Source organism: Bombina bombina, chromosome 1 (genome assembly GCF_027579735.1).
Source record: "Bombina bombina isolate aBomBom1 chromosome 1, aBomBom1.pri, whole genome shotgun sequence".
Taxonomy (NCBI): domain Eukaryota; kingdom Metazoa; phylum Chordata; class Amphibia; order Anura; family Bombinatoridae; genus Bombina; species Bombina bombina.
In genome coordinates this window covers 1,468,191,183-1,468,204,381 of record NC_069499.1, presented here as the reverse complement: position 1 = coordinate 1,468,204,381, position 13,199 = coordinate 1,468,191,183, and the positions used below count along the sequence as shown (strand labels likewise).

The following is a 13,199-nucleotide window of genomic DNA, read 5'->3' as shown; positions in this document are numbered from 1 at the left end:
AGTGCAACGTTTCAAGTGTCTAAAGAGAAGCAGAACCAGGGGATTTATACTCATATGGTTATACTGTTTTATCTACTGCTGATTACAGGCAATGCATCTTACTCTCTTGGTCTCTGTCTTGTGCACTCCCTCCCCTGCTTTATTGTGAATTAGTCAGAAAATTAAAATCTGAGTGTGAGAATGAGGTTATATATAAAATGTAGCAGTGTGTGAGTGCACAGAATGTTAAAAGGACAGTCAAGTCCAAAAAAAACTTTCATGTTTTAAATAGGGCATGCAATTTTAAACAACTTCCCAATTTACTTTTATCACCAATTTTGCTTTGTTCTCTTGGTATTCTTAGTTGAAAGCTAAACCTAGGAGGTTCATATGCTAATTTCTTAGACCTTGAAGACTGCCTCTAATCTTAATACATTTTGACCACTAGAGGGCATTAGTTCACATGTTTCATATAGATAACATTGAGCTCACGCAAAGTGACCTAGGAGTGAGCACTGATTGGCTAAACTGCATGTCTGTCAAAAGAACTGAAATAAGGGGGCAGTCAGCAGAGGCTTAGATACAAGATAATTACAGAGGTAAAACGTGTATTATTATAACTGTGTTGGATATGCAAAACTGGGGAATGGGTAATAAAGGGATTATCTTTCTTTTTAAACAACAAAAATTCTGGTGTTGACTGGCCCTTTAACTAAAGAAGTAAATGAACCACAGGTGAATGTGCAGTCCAGCAAAGAACTACTCAGTCCCACAGCAAAGCACAGACCAGGTCTTGTTCTGCAAAAATCAGTTCAATCTGCAAAAAATAAATATATCAATAAAAACAAAACATATGTTTTACCCATACTCTGTGAGTGATTCTAGTCTAATTTAAAACTAGCAAAAGTTAAAACACCAGGCAGATAAACCACTGTTGTATTGTCTTTGACTACAATAAATTGTATTGTTGAGCCAATGTAGGTAATACAGAATAAATATAGAATTTGAAGTGACTGCTGCGACTGGAACTTCTCCATTGTTTGAGAGAATACAGTTTTAAAGGGATGTGATACCCAAATGTTGAAGCACTTTAAAGTGATGCAACATAGCTGTAAAAAGCTGACTAGGAAATATCAGCTGAACATCTATGTAGCCAATCAGGAGGCTGGTCCTGGGACTTGCAAGGGAGTGTGCTTTAAAGGGATACTCTAGTCAAAATTAACCCCTTAAAAGAGACACTGAACCCAATTTTTTTCTTTCATGATTCAGATAGAGTATGAAATTTTAAACAACTTTCCAATGTACTCCAATGATCAATTTTTCTTCATTCTCTTGCTATCTTTATTTTAAAATCATGAATTTAAATCTTAGCAGCCAGCCCATTTTAGGTTCAGTACCATGGATGGCGCTTGCTTATTGGTGACTTACATTTACCCACCAATATGCAAGCATTACCCAGGTTCTCAACCAAAAACGGGCCGGCTCCTATGCATCACATTCCTGCCTTTTAAATAAAGATAGCAAGAAAATGAAGAGAAATAATAGGAGTAAATTAGAAAGTTGCTTAAAATTGCATGCTCTATCTGAATCACGAAAGAAACAATGTGGGTTTAGTGTCCCTTTAAGGACCAATGACGGAAATATTCCATCATGAAACAATTGAGCAAACTGAAGCTGTGTCCTTAAGGGGTTAAACTTATATGATTCCGATAGAACATGCATCTTTCTAATGTACTCCTGTTATTTTTTCTTCTTTCTCTTGGTATCTTTATTTGAAAAAAGCAAGAATGTAAGCATAAGAGCCGGCCCATTTTTGGTTCAGCACCTGGGTAGTGCTTGCTAATTGGTGGCTACATTTAGACACCAATCAGCAAGCACTACCCAGGTGCTGCGCTAAAAATGGGCCTGCTCCTAAGGTTACATTCTTGCTATTTCAAATAAAGATACCTTGAGAAAGAAAAAAAACAACAGGAGTAACTTAGAAAGCTGATAAAAATTGCATTCTCTATCTTAATTATGAAAGTTTAATTTTGACTAGACTTTCGCTTTAACAAAGTTTACTATGAAATCTCATGATATTTCAGTAAAATCTCATAAGATCACAGTAAAGCAAAGCATGGCTATTCTTTAAGTGAAGTTACATAAAAGTATTATGTCCCTTTAAAGACAATGACAATTTAAACAAAAAGTAACAACTTTATAGGTATTGTTAAAAAAAAGTAATCAATGAAAACATGAAGTGATAAACAAAATGTACTCAACTGCTGATTAATTAATTCAACCATTTATATACATTGGATTTTAAAAGTTTCTAATTCTTTCGTAGGCTTAGGGAAGAACGTGCTGATATATTGTTACATTGTTGTTAAGGTAGTTGACAAATCAAGTGCATCACCATGATTGTAATTTATTAGCAGTACAACTGTCCAATAAATCTATATAAGTATAAACCTGGCTTCGCTGGCAAAATAATAGCTAGGTCCTTACATTTCCAATTCTATGCTGCCCAGCTATGGCACAGGTAACAATACATGCTACATTTATATACACTCCGTACTAAATTTATTTTATTTTTAGATAAATAATGTTCACAAGCATGAAAATAATACAGCACTAACCGTGCAAAAGGATGTTGTAGGGGTTTTTGTCTATTATTTCAACTACAGCAACCGGGATAACGATTACCTCACACATAAAAACTAAGGAGCATCGTCTTACGGAGAGCAGCCAAGTAGCCAACCCCATATAATGTGTGTGCTCAACCAAGCTGCAGCGCTATATCCCGCCCCTCAGTATGATTGGCATTGTCTAGGTCCAATGGCAGTAGAGCAGGTGAAAGCATCAGCCAGTGTGAGGCTGCTGGTAAGTTAGGCTGTTAAGTGTTGATAGCTACAGACTATTCCTTATGTGTAGTAGTCAGTTACAACTGGTTGCGATAGATACCACCAAGCCGGGCAGCTAGAGGCAGAAGTATTACAGGTGAAGCGATACCCATATAGGCCAGAGGGGTCTGCAGCCTTAACTGTGAGTAGATTGTTTATGTGTATAATGGGAGAGTTTAGGTGTACCTAACTACCTATGTATGTCTGTGCGCACTCACGCTGGACTAATGTGTGCATGGTCTGATTTATCCTTTCAACTTTTTCACATTGTAATGTTTATCCTTTGCACGTGTTTTTAATGTGTTTGTAATAAAGAAAATATTTGTCTATGCGGTTGTGTATGCTATTTTTGTTTTTAGTGCGCACGTATGTCCAGACAAACTGAGCAATGGCTGTGTTTGTATGCCCTTTTACACTATGTGATGAAGACTGTGTGCATGTGTGCCCTCTCTTGCTGGGCTGCAGTGAAGATTATATCATTGTGTGTCCTCTCTCTGGCTGTGTAGTGAAGATTATGTAATTGTGTGCCCTCTCTGGCTGCAGTGAAGATGATATTATTGTGTGCCTTCTCTGGCTGTGCAGTGAAGATTATATCATTGTGTGCCCTCTCTGGCTGTGCAGTGAAGATTATATCATTGTGTGCCCTCTCTGGCTGTGCAGTAAAGATTGTATCATTGTGTGCTGTGCCCTCTCTGGCTGTGCAGTAAAGATGATATCATTGTGTGCCCTCTCTGGCTGTGCAGTGAAGATTATATCATTGTGTGCCCTCTCTGGCTGTGCAGTAAAGATTATATCATTGTGTGCCCTCTCTGGCTGTGCAGTAAAGATTATATCATTGTGTGCCCTCTCTGGCTGTGCAGTGAAGATTATATCATTGTGTGCCCTCTCTGGCTGTGCAGTGAAGATTATATCATTGTGTGCCCTCTCTGGCTGTGCAGTGAAGATTATATCATTGTGTGCCCTCTCTGGCTGTGCAGTGAAGATTATATCATTGTGTGCCCTCTCTGGCTGTGCAGTGAAGATTATATCATTGTGTGCCCTCTCTGGCTGTGCAGTGAAGATTATATCATTGTGTGCCCTCTCTGGCTGTGCAGTGAAGATTATATCATTGTGTGCCCTCTCTGGCTGTGCAGTGAAGATTATATCATTGTGTGCCCTCTCTGGCTGTGCAGTGAAGATTATATCATTGTGTGCCCTCTCTGGCTGTGCAGTGAAGATGATATCATTGTGTGCCCTCTCTGGCTGTGCAGTGAAGATGATATCATTGTGTGCCCCATGATATTGTGTGCCCTATGATATTGTCTGCCCTCTCTCTGGCTATGCAGTGAAGATTATATCACTGTGTGCCCTCTCTGGCTGTGCCGTGAAGATGATATCATTGTGTGCCCTCTCTCTGGCTGTGCAGTGAAGATTATATCATTGTGTGCCCCCTCTGTGACTGTGCAGTGAGGATTATATGAATTTGTGCCCCCTCTATGGCTGTGTAGTGAAGATTATATGAATGTGTGCCCCCATAGAATGTGCATTGAAGACTGTATTTGTATGAGGGCCCCTGCAGAAGTGGTAGTGAAGTTTGAGTGTGTGTACCCCCCTCTAGATTGGACAGTGAAAACTTTGAATGTCTAATAGACTGTTTAATGAAAACTGTGATTACATGTCTGCTCTCACAAACAGGACAATGGCTATACATTATGTATTCTCACATGATGTGACATTTCCTCCATATACACTTTCAGATGTCCACTGACTTAGATGGCTTCACTTGTGCATGGTTTGTTTTCTTGATAAACTGACCAGTACGAATACAACACTGGTTCCAACTTAAGGACCAATGTGCAGCTGCCAGTGAATTTTATTAGGTACATCAATCAGCAAATGTGTACTGATAGAGATGCGAGATACAGAAAGCTAGATGACATCTAGTAAGTGTCTCAGGCTGATTATAAAATATGTATATCACAACACCACATTGGTTGACTAATATTGCTCTTATATAAAATTATAAAATTTGTTTTGATTAGACATACTTCCTTGTACCTTTAAAAATGGCTCCTCTTATTGTAAGTTTGACACTTCACCCCTTGTTTAAGGTCAGATTCACAGATTTCAAACATTTGTAGACTAGCCATTTCCTGCATTTAAACCTAGCAATAGAGCTTATTTGTTACCATTAGTGAAGGTAGAATTGTCATTTACTCTGTGTGTTTTGCACATCATTGTCCAACTAAGAAAACAAAGACCTAACTCATGCAAGTGTATTGTAAATTGAAATGTATTCTTCTACGAGGTTGGAAAGGATATGCTGTTATTATTTATTATCAGGTATTTGTAGAGCTCCAACAGGTTCCGCAGTGCTATGAACATGGGTGGTATATAAAAAACGATGACAGGGATCATATGGGTGAAGGGTCCTGCCGAGAGTTGCACTGTTGTAGTCGGCTCTTATGAAGGTGGACTACAAACAGCTGGGCTCATAGGCATACATGCTAAGGGTTTTAAGGGGATAGCAGTGGAGATAGGAAGGTTAGTGTAGGTTGTAAGCATCCCTGAATAGTAGAGTCTTCAGGGAGCACTTGAAGCTTTTAAAACTAGGGGAGATTCTTGTGGAGCGAGGCAGAGCGTTCCATAAGATGGGAGCCAGTCTTGAGAAATCTTGTAGATGGGAATGCGAGGAGGGTAACAAGAGAGGAGGAGAGTAGGAGATCATGAGCGAAGGGTACGGGAGGGAGAGTATCTGGAGACAAGGTCTGAGATGTAGGGGGGAGCAATGCAATTGAGGGCTTTGTGTGTCAGATTGAGAATTTTGTGTTTTAATCCTGGAGGCAAGAGGAAGCCAGTCAAGGGATTGGCAGAGAGATGCGGCAGATAAAGAGTGACGTGCAAGGAAGATGAGCCTGGCAGAGGCATTCATTATGAATTGTAAAGGAGCTAGACGGCAGCTAGGGAGACCAGAGAGGATTGATTTGCTGTAGTCGAGGTGGGAAAGGATGAGAGAGTGGATTAAAATCTTTGTTGTGTCTTGTGTAAGGAAATGTCTAATTTTAGAGATGGTTTTTAAGGTGGAAGCGGCAGGCTTTAGCCAAGGACTGAATGTGAGGAGTGAAAGAAAGATCTGAATCAAGTGTGACCCCAAGACATCGGGCATGTGATGTTGGGGTAACGATGGAGTTGTCAACATTTATAGAGACATGGGGGTGGATATTTTTGAAGAAGGGAGGAAAATAAGGAGCTCAGTTTTGGAGAGATTTAGCTTGAGGTAGTGAGAGGACATCCAAGATGAGATATGAGAGAGACAGTTAGTGACATGGGTTAGCAAGGAAGGAGATAATTCTGGTGCAGAGAGGTAGATTTGTGTATCATTGGCATACAAATGATAATGAAACCTGTGGGACTTTATTAAGGAACCTAGTGAGGACGTGTAGATTGAGAAGGGGACAGAGCCTTGCGGTACCCCAACAGAAAGAGGTAACGGGGCAGAGGATACCCCAGAGAAGGCTACACTAAAGGTACAGTTAGACAGATAGGAAGAGAACCAAGAGAGAGCTGTGTCACAGATGCCGAAGGATTAGAGGGTATAGAGCAAAAGAGGGTGGTCGACAGTATCAAAGGCTGCAGACAGATCAAGGAGGATAAGTAGAGAGAAGTGGCCTTTTGATTTTTCTGTAAGTAGGTCGTTGGTAACCTTAACAATTGCTGTCTCTGTTGAGTGAAGGGGTGAAATCCAGATTGCAGTGGGTCAAGGGGGGAGTTTAATGTAAGGAAATGGGATAGACGTGCATATACTAGCTTTTCAAAAAGCTTTGAGGCAAGAGATAGTAGGGAAATGGGGCGGTAGTTGGATGGGGAGGTTGGATCGAGAGAAGGTTTTTTTGAGGATAGGTGTGACCAGTGCATGTTTAAGAGATGAGGGAAATATACCAGTGCTGAGGGAGAGGTTGAAGATGTGTGTAAATATAGGGGTAAGGGTAGAAGAGAGGGAGAGGAGTAGTTGTGAGGGGATGGGGTAGAGGGGACAGGTAGTGAGGTGAGAGGATAGTATAAGGGCAGAAACTTCATCCTCTGTAACAGGGGCAAAAGAGCTAAATTTATGGCTATGTGGGTTTTGGATGATTGTGAACTTTTGAGGGGGTGGGAGACCGGTAGTATGTTGAGAGCTAATTTCAGTTCTGATGGAGTCGATTTTGTTGTTGAAGTAGCTGGCAAAATATTGGGCTGAGAGAGAAGTTGTGGTGGGAGGTGGGCGGAGAAGAGTATTGAATGTGGAGAACAGATGTTTTGGGTTTGAAGAAAGAGTAGAGAAGTAGTGTTGCTTATATAGATTAAGGGCTGAATAGTAAGAGTTCAAGATGAACTTATAGTGAAGAAAGTCAGCAGAACTCTGAGATTTCCTCCAGTGTCGCTCAGCAGTACAGGAACATCTGCGTAGGTACCGTGTCAGAAGAGTATGCCAGGGCTGAGGATGAGTGTATGTTTTCCGAGCTATGGTAGGTGGGGCCAGGTTATCAAGGACTGATGTAAGGGTGGAGTTATAGTGGAAGATGGATTCATCAGGACAGGAAAAGGAGGGGATGGAAGAGAGAAGAGGTTCGAGAGAGCTTGCGAACTGTTTCTGATCTAATGACTTGATTCTTCTGTGAAGTTTAGTGTGGGGGTTAGAAGGAGGGAGAGTTTTAGGGAGGAAGGTGATGGTACAAGTGAGGAGGTGGTGGTCAGAAAGAGGAAAAGGTGAGTTTGAGATAGTGCATCGATAACTGAAAATCAGATCAAGGAAGTGACCATCTTTGTGAGTGGGAGAGTCAGTCCATTGTGACAGGCCGAAAGAGGAAGTGAGTTGCAGAAGTTGTTTTGCAGAGGAGGCAGTGGGATTATCAACAGGGAGGTTGAAGTCACCAAGAATGAGGGCAGGGGTATCTGAGGAAAGAAAGTAAGGTAGCCAGACAGCAAAGTGATCTAGAAATAGAGTTGCGGAGCCAGGGGGCCGGTATATGACTACAACGCGTATAGAGGGGAGAGAATAAGCAAATCAGGTGTGTTTCGAATGAAGAAAATGTGAGGGAAGAGAAGGGATGTTTCTTTCATGTAATTAGCAAGAGTCCATGAGCTAGTGACGTATGGGATATACATTCCTACCAGGAGGGGCAAAGTTTCCCAAACCTCAAAATGCCTATAAATACACCCCTCACCACACCCACAATTCAGTTTTACAAACTTTGCCTCCGATGGAGGTGGTAAAGTAAGTTTGTGCTAGATTCTACGTTGATATGCGCTCCGCAGCAAGTTGGAGCCCGGTTTTCCTCTCAGCGTGCAGTGAATGTCAGAGGGATGTGAGGAGAGTATTGCCTATTTGAATGCAGTGATCTCCTTCTACGGGGTCTATTTCATAGGTTCTCTGTTATCGGTCGTAGAGATTCATCTCTTACCTCCCTTTTCAGATCGACGATATACTCTTATATATACCATTACCTCTGCTGATTCTCGTTTCAGTACTGGTTTGGCTTTCTACAAACATGTAGATGAGTGTCCTGGGGTAAGTAAATCTTATTTTCTGTGACACTCTAAGCTATGGTTGGGCACTTTGTTTATAAAGTTCTAAATATATGTATTCAAACATTTATTTGCCTTGACTCAGAATGTTCAACTTTACTTATTTTCAGACAGTCAGTTTCATATTTGGGATAATGCATTTGATTTAATAATTTTTTCTTACCTTCAAAAATTTGACTTTTTTCCCTGTGGGCTGTTAGGCTCGCGGGGGCTTAAAATGCTTCATTTTATTGCGTCATTCTTGGCGTGGACTTTTTTGGCGCAAAAATTCTTTTCCGTTTCCGGCGTCATACGTGTCGCCGGAAGTTGCGTCATTTTTTGACGTTATTTTGCGCCAAAAATGTCGGCGTTCCGGATGTGGCGTCATTTTGGCGCCAAAAAGCATTTAGGCGCCAAATAATGTGGGCGTCTTATTGGCGCTAAAAAATATGGGCGTCGCTTTTTGTCTCCACGTTATTTAAGTCTCATTTTTCATTGCTTCTGGTTGCTAGAAGCTTGTTTTTTGGCATTTTTTCCCATTCCTGAAACTGTCATTTAAGGAATTTGATCAATTTTGCTTTATATGTTGTTGTTTTTTCTCTTACATATTGCAAGATGTCTCACGTTGCATCTGAGTCAGTAGATACTACAGGAAAATCGCTGTCTAGTGCTGGATCTACCAAAGCTAAGTGTATCTGCTGTAAACTTTTGGTAGCTATTCCTCCAGCTGTTGTTTGTATTGATTGTCATGACAAACTTGTTAAAGCAGATAATATTTCCTTTAGTAAAGTACCATTGCCTGTTGCAGTTCCTTCAACATCTAAGGTGCAGAATGTTCCTGATAACATAAGAGATTTTGTTTCTGAATCCATAAAGAAGGCTATGTCTGTTATTTCTCCTTCTAGTAAACGTAAAAAATCTTTTAAAACTTCTCTCCCTACAGATGAATTTTTAAATGAACATCATCATTCTGATTCTGATAACTCTTCTGGTTCAGAGGATTCTGTCTCAGAGGTTGATGCTGATAAATCTTCATATTTATTTAAAATGGAATTTATTCGTTCTTTACTTAAAGAAGTTCTAATTGCTTTAGAAATAGAGGATTCTGGTCCTCTTGATACTAATTCTAAACGTTTGGATAAGGTATTTAAATCTCCTGTGGTTATTCCAGAAGTTTTTCCTGTTCCTAATGCTATTTCTGCAGTAATTTCCAAAGAATGGGATAAATTGGGTAATTCATTTACTCCCTCTAAACGTTTTAAGCAATTATATCCTGTGCCGTCTGACAGATTAGAATTTTGGGACAAAATCCCTAAAGTTGATGGGGCTATTTCTACCCTTGCTAAACGTACTACTATTCCTACGTCAGATGGTACTTCGTTTAAGGATCCTTTAGATAGGAAAATTGAGTCCTTTCTAAGAAAAGCTTATCTGTGTTCAGGTAATCTTCTTAGACCTGCTATATCTTTGGCTGATGTTGCTGCAGCTTCAACTTTTTGGTTGGAAACCTTAGCGCAACAAGTAACAGATCATGATTCTCATGATATTATTATTCTTCTTCAGCATGCTAATAATTTTATCTGTGATGCCATCTTTGATATTATCAGAGTTGATGTCAGGTTTATGTCTCTAGCTATTTTAGCTAGAAGAGCTTTATGGCTTAAGACTTGGAATGCTGATATGGCTTCTAAATCAACTCTACTTTCCATTTCTTTCCAGGGTAACAAATTATTTGGTTCTCAGTTGGATTCTATTATTTCAACTGTTACTGGTGGGAAAGGAACTTTTTTTACCACAGGATAAAAAATCTAAGGGTAAAAACAGAGCTAATAATCGTTTTCGTTCCTTTCGTTTCAACAAAGAACAAAAACCTGATCCTTCATCCTCAGGAGCAGTTTCAGTTTGGAAACCATCTCCAATCTGGAATAAATCCAAGCCAGCCAGAAAGGCAAAGCCTGCTTCTAAGTCCACATGAAGGTGCGGCCCTCATTCCAGCTCAGCTGGTAGGGGGCAGGTTACGTTTTTTCAAATAAATTTGGATCAGGGCGGAGCCTGGCCACGCAGGGACATGGCTGCTTAGTTCTTGGCTCCTATGCCCTGCGCCTGTTGCAAACCTAATAACTTGGGAAGCACTGACTTAAAATAAATCTAAATCAGGGGTCATGCTGCCTGTACATGTCCTGCACAGATGTGACCTGACTACTGGACCTGCTGAGGCTCACACAAAGTAAAGGGCGATCAAGGCCTAAAAACGGCACCACAACGACCAGCAGCGCACTGTTCAGAACTACCGACAATACCTGTCGCAACTTGCAGGGACCTCTTCTGAACACTCTGTGACTGGGACAGTTGCGGAACTAGCAAGGGACCGACATCACGATCTGGACACGGTCCGCTCTCCTTCATATACCGGACCCGACAGTGAAATACAACACCCGCACAGCACTGGGCCCCTGTGAGCAGATCGCTGCATCAGCAAAACCCAGGAATAGAGGTAAGCCCGAACTGGGTTAGTAAGGCTGTGAAAAAAAAAACAGACGCCACTTTAGGGGACCTAGGAATGAACAGCTCTTATTAAATAAAAGGTCTCAAGGGCAAGAGCCACGTGGGTGATCCGACCGCAATACTACAGTACAGGACACCTTTATGTTAGAGTATGCCCCAGAATGTATGTTCAATAAATCATTATCCACAATAACTTAACACTGCAAGAGGGGACAGAAGCTAAGCTGAAAAGACTGCACCTTGATATAAAGAGGGAAAGAAAATAAAGTAATCAATCACACCACCATATCTTTAGCCCTGCAGCTGCAGGAGAAGGGGGGCTGCACTACACAGACTTTGAGCAGAGGGCTTTGTGGAGACGATTACCGCATACAAAAACAGAAAATCCCCAGCCAGTGTTAATTACACACAGTACCCAAAACCTTAAACCAACAGCTCACTTTACAAGGAGAGGCGTTTTTTACTCCCTTTTCCCTTCTTAAAGGCACAGCACCCACCTTCAGAAGACTTGTGTCACTCAAGCCTGCTCTACTTGGCTTTAATTGTTCAGAAAGGGACAACGGTGACATTGTGAGAACCCCCCTCTAATACTAAGCACTCTTGTAGCTACCTGTTATATTTGTCTCTACAGGTTCAAAATTGTAACAAATAGTTCTGTATCCTCTCTGCAACCACTTACAGCAAGGTATAACTCCCCCTTCATTTGCCCTGTCTTACTGGAGAACTACCCCTGCAGATTTAACTTTATCCACAATACATATATCATACAAAGGAGTTGGCATACACCCTTGTTGTTTATAATGTCTCTCAGGAAAAATACCAAAGGGGATAAAGGACTTAAAAGTACTAATCTCACTAACTATCTAAAAATGGCCACCCCTAACCCTGACGCAGTAGGAGATGAGAGTTCAAACTCTGCTCCCCCCGTGGCGGTTGCTACCAATGTAGCTTCAGACACACATCCACAGGAACCACCACCTGGAGAGGATCTTAGTGTGCATTCTACCAAAGCTGATATTAACATGGTATTATCCGAAATGAGATCCTTATTCGGTGATTTAAAGAAAGACTTCCATCAAATTAGCCAACAGGTACATGCTCTGGAAGGAAAGCAAGAAAAAATGCAGGCACAGATGTCATCCAACACCCAAAGAGCTCTTGAACAAGAAGGGGACATTCAGTTCCTGCTGACCAAGGTTGAAGACCTGGACAACAGGGGGAGACGCAATAATCTCAGGATTAGAGGAGTCCCAGAATCTGTCAACAACTCGGCAATAGAAGGCTACTTGCAAGATTTGTTTCGCACTATAAAAGGTGCTCCAGGCTCCCCGGATATTCAAATAGAAAGAGCTCACCGTGCTCTAAGACCGAGACCATCCCCCAAAGCTCCCCCACGGGACATAATTGTAAAATTTCTGAGTTACAGGGACAAAGAGGTCATATCCCAAAAAGCACGTTCCATCAAAGACTTCACTCACGCAGGCATACCCATCCAAATATTCTCTGACTTAAGTCAGATAACTTTACAGAAGAGGAGAGAATTAAAGTTTTTGACCAGCGCCCTCCAACGACACAGAATCCAATATAAGTGGGGCTTTCCAGTTTGCCTCATTGCTACCCGAAATGGGAAACAGGCTATCTACAGAACTCAGGCAGACCTACAAGATTTCTGCAACATCCTAGATATCAACGTTCCATCCCCTGAAGAGGAGCCAACCGGTCGGAGGGACCAGAACAATTAATCTCCCCCTTTCTTCTTTATCACATGCAAGATCCATCAGGACACTTTACTGGACACTCTGTGCTGATCTTGCTTTTTGCTCAGTGTTTAGACGCTTGGCGAATTGGGGCACGTGATAGCCCCGCTTTACTAACAAGGACTCCTGATGTTGACTACACCGACAGGTAATGAGAGAGGCAGGATGCACTCCTTCATCAAAATGAACACTTTGCTTTATTAACCACTACCTTATCTATTTGTTCTATTAGTCAGGTTATAATTGTGATGATCACTTTGTTCCTTTATTCTAGGTTTATACCACGAGTTAAAAGTAACTATTTTCTTTTCTCCTTATCTTTTGTGCCTTAAACGCCCAGCAACATAACACGTGCCTTATGACCTTGTCAGCTCTGACGCAAATACCTATACAACAATGGTGGGTTGAGCCCCAAGGGAGTAATCACAGACAGGTGTACAAGGTAACCCTAGCAGCTATGTAGACTGTGGCTCCGTAATTCAGAGGCCACTAGCCACAAGCATATACTTAGATAACACAGTTATTCATTAGCCAATAAATATTCATGGTGCTT

At 41.3% G+C, this 13,199-nt stretch overlaps 1 protein-coding gene across 3 annotated transcripts in view; it reads left to right on the top strand.

Annotated features, from left to right (window-relative positions):
- The first annotated feature begins 2,825 nt into the window (after positions 1–2,825).
- CEP131 (centrosomal protein 131) overlaps positions 2,826–13,199 on the top strand; it is a 245,043-nt gene continuing 234,669 nt past the window's right edge. For 2 of the 3 annotated variants that reach the window (XM_053706721.1, XM_053706704.1), the window contains exon 1: positions 2,869–3,003. The gene's annotated coding sequence lies outside the window, so the exon portion shown is untranslated. Of the gene's footprint in view, positions 2,842–2,868; positions 3,004–13,199 lie in introns of those variants that run through there. The other variant, XM_053706713.1, reaches the window with a different exon arrangement.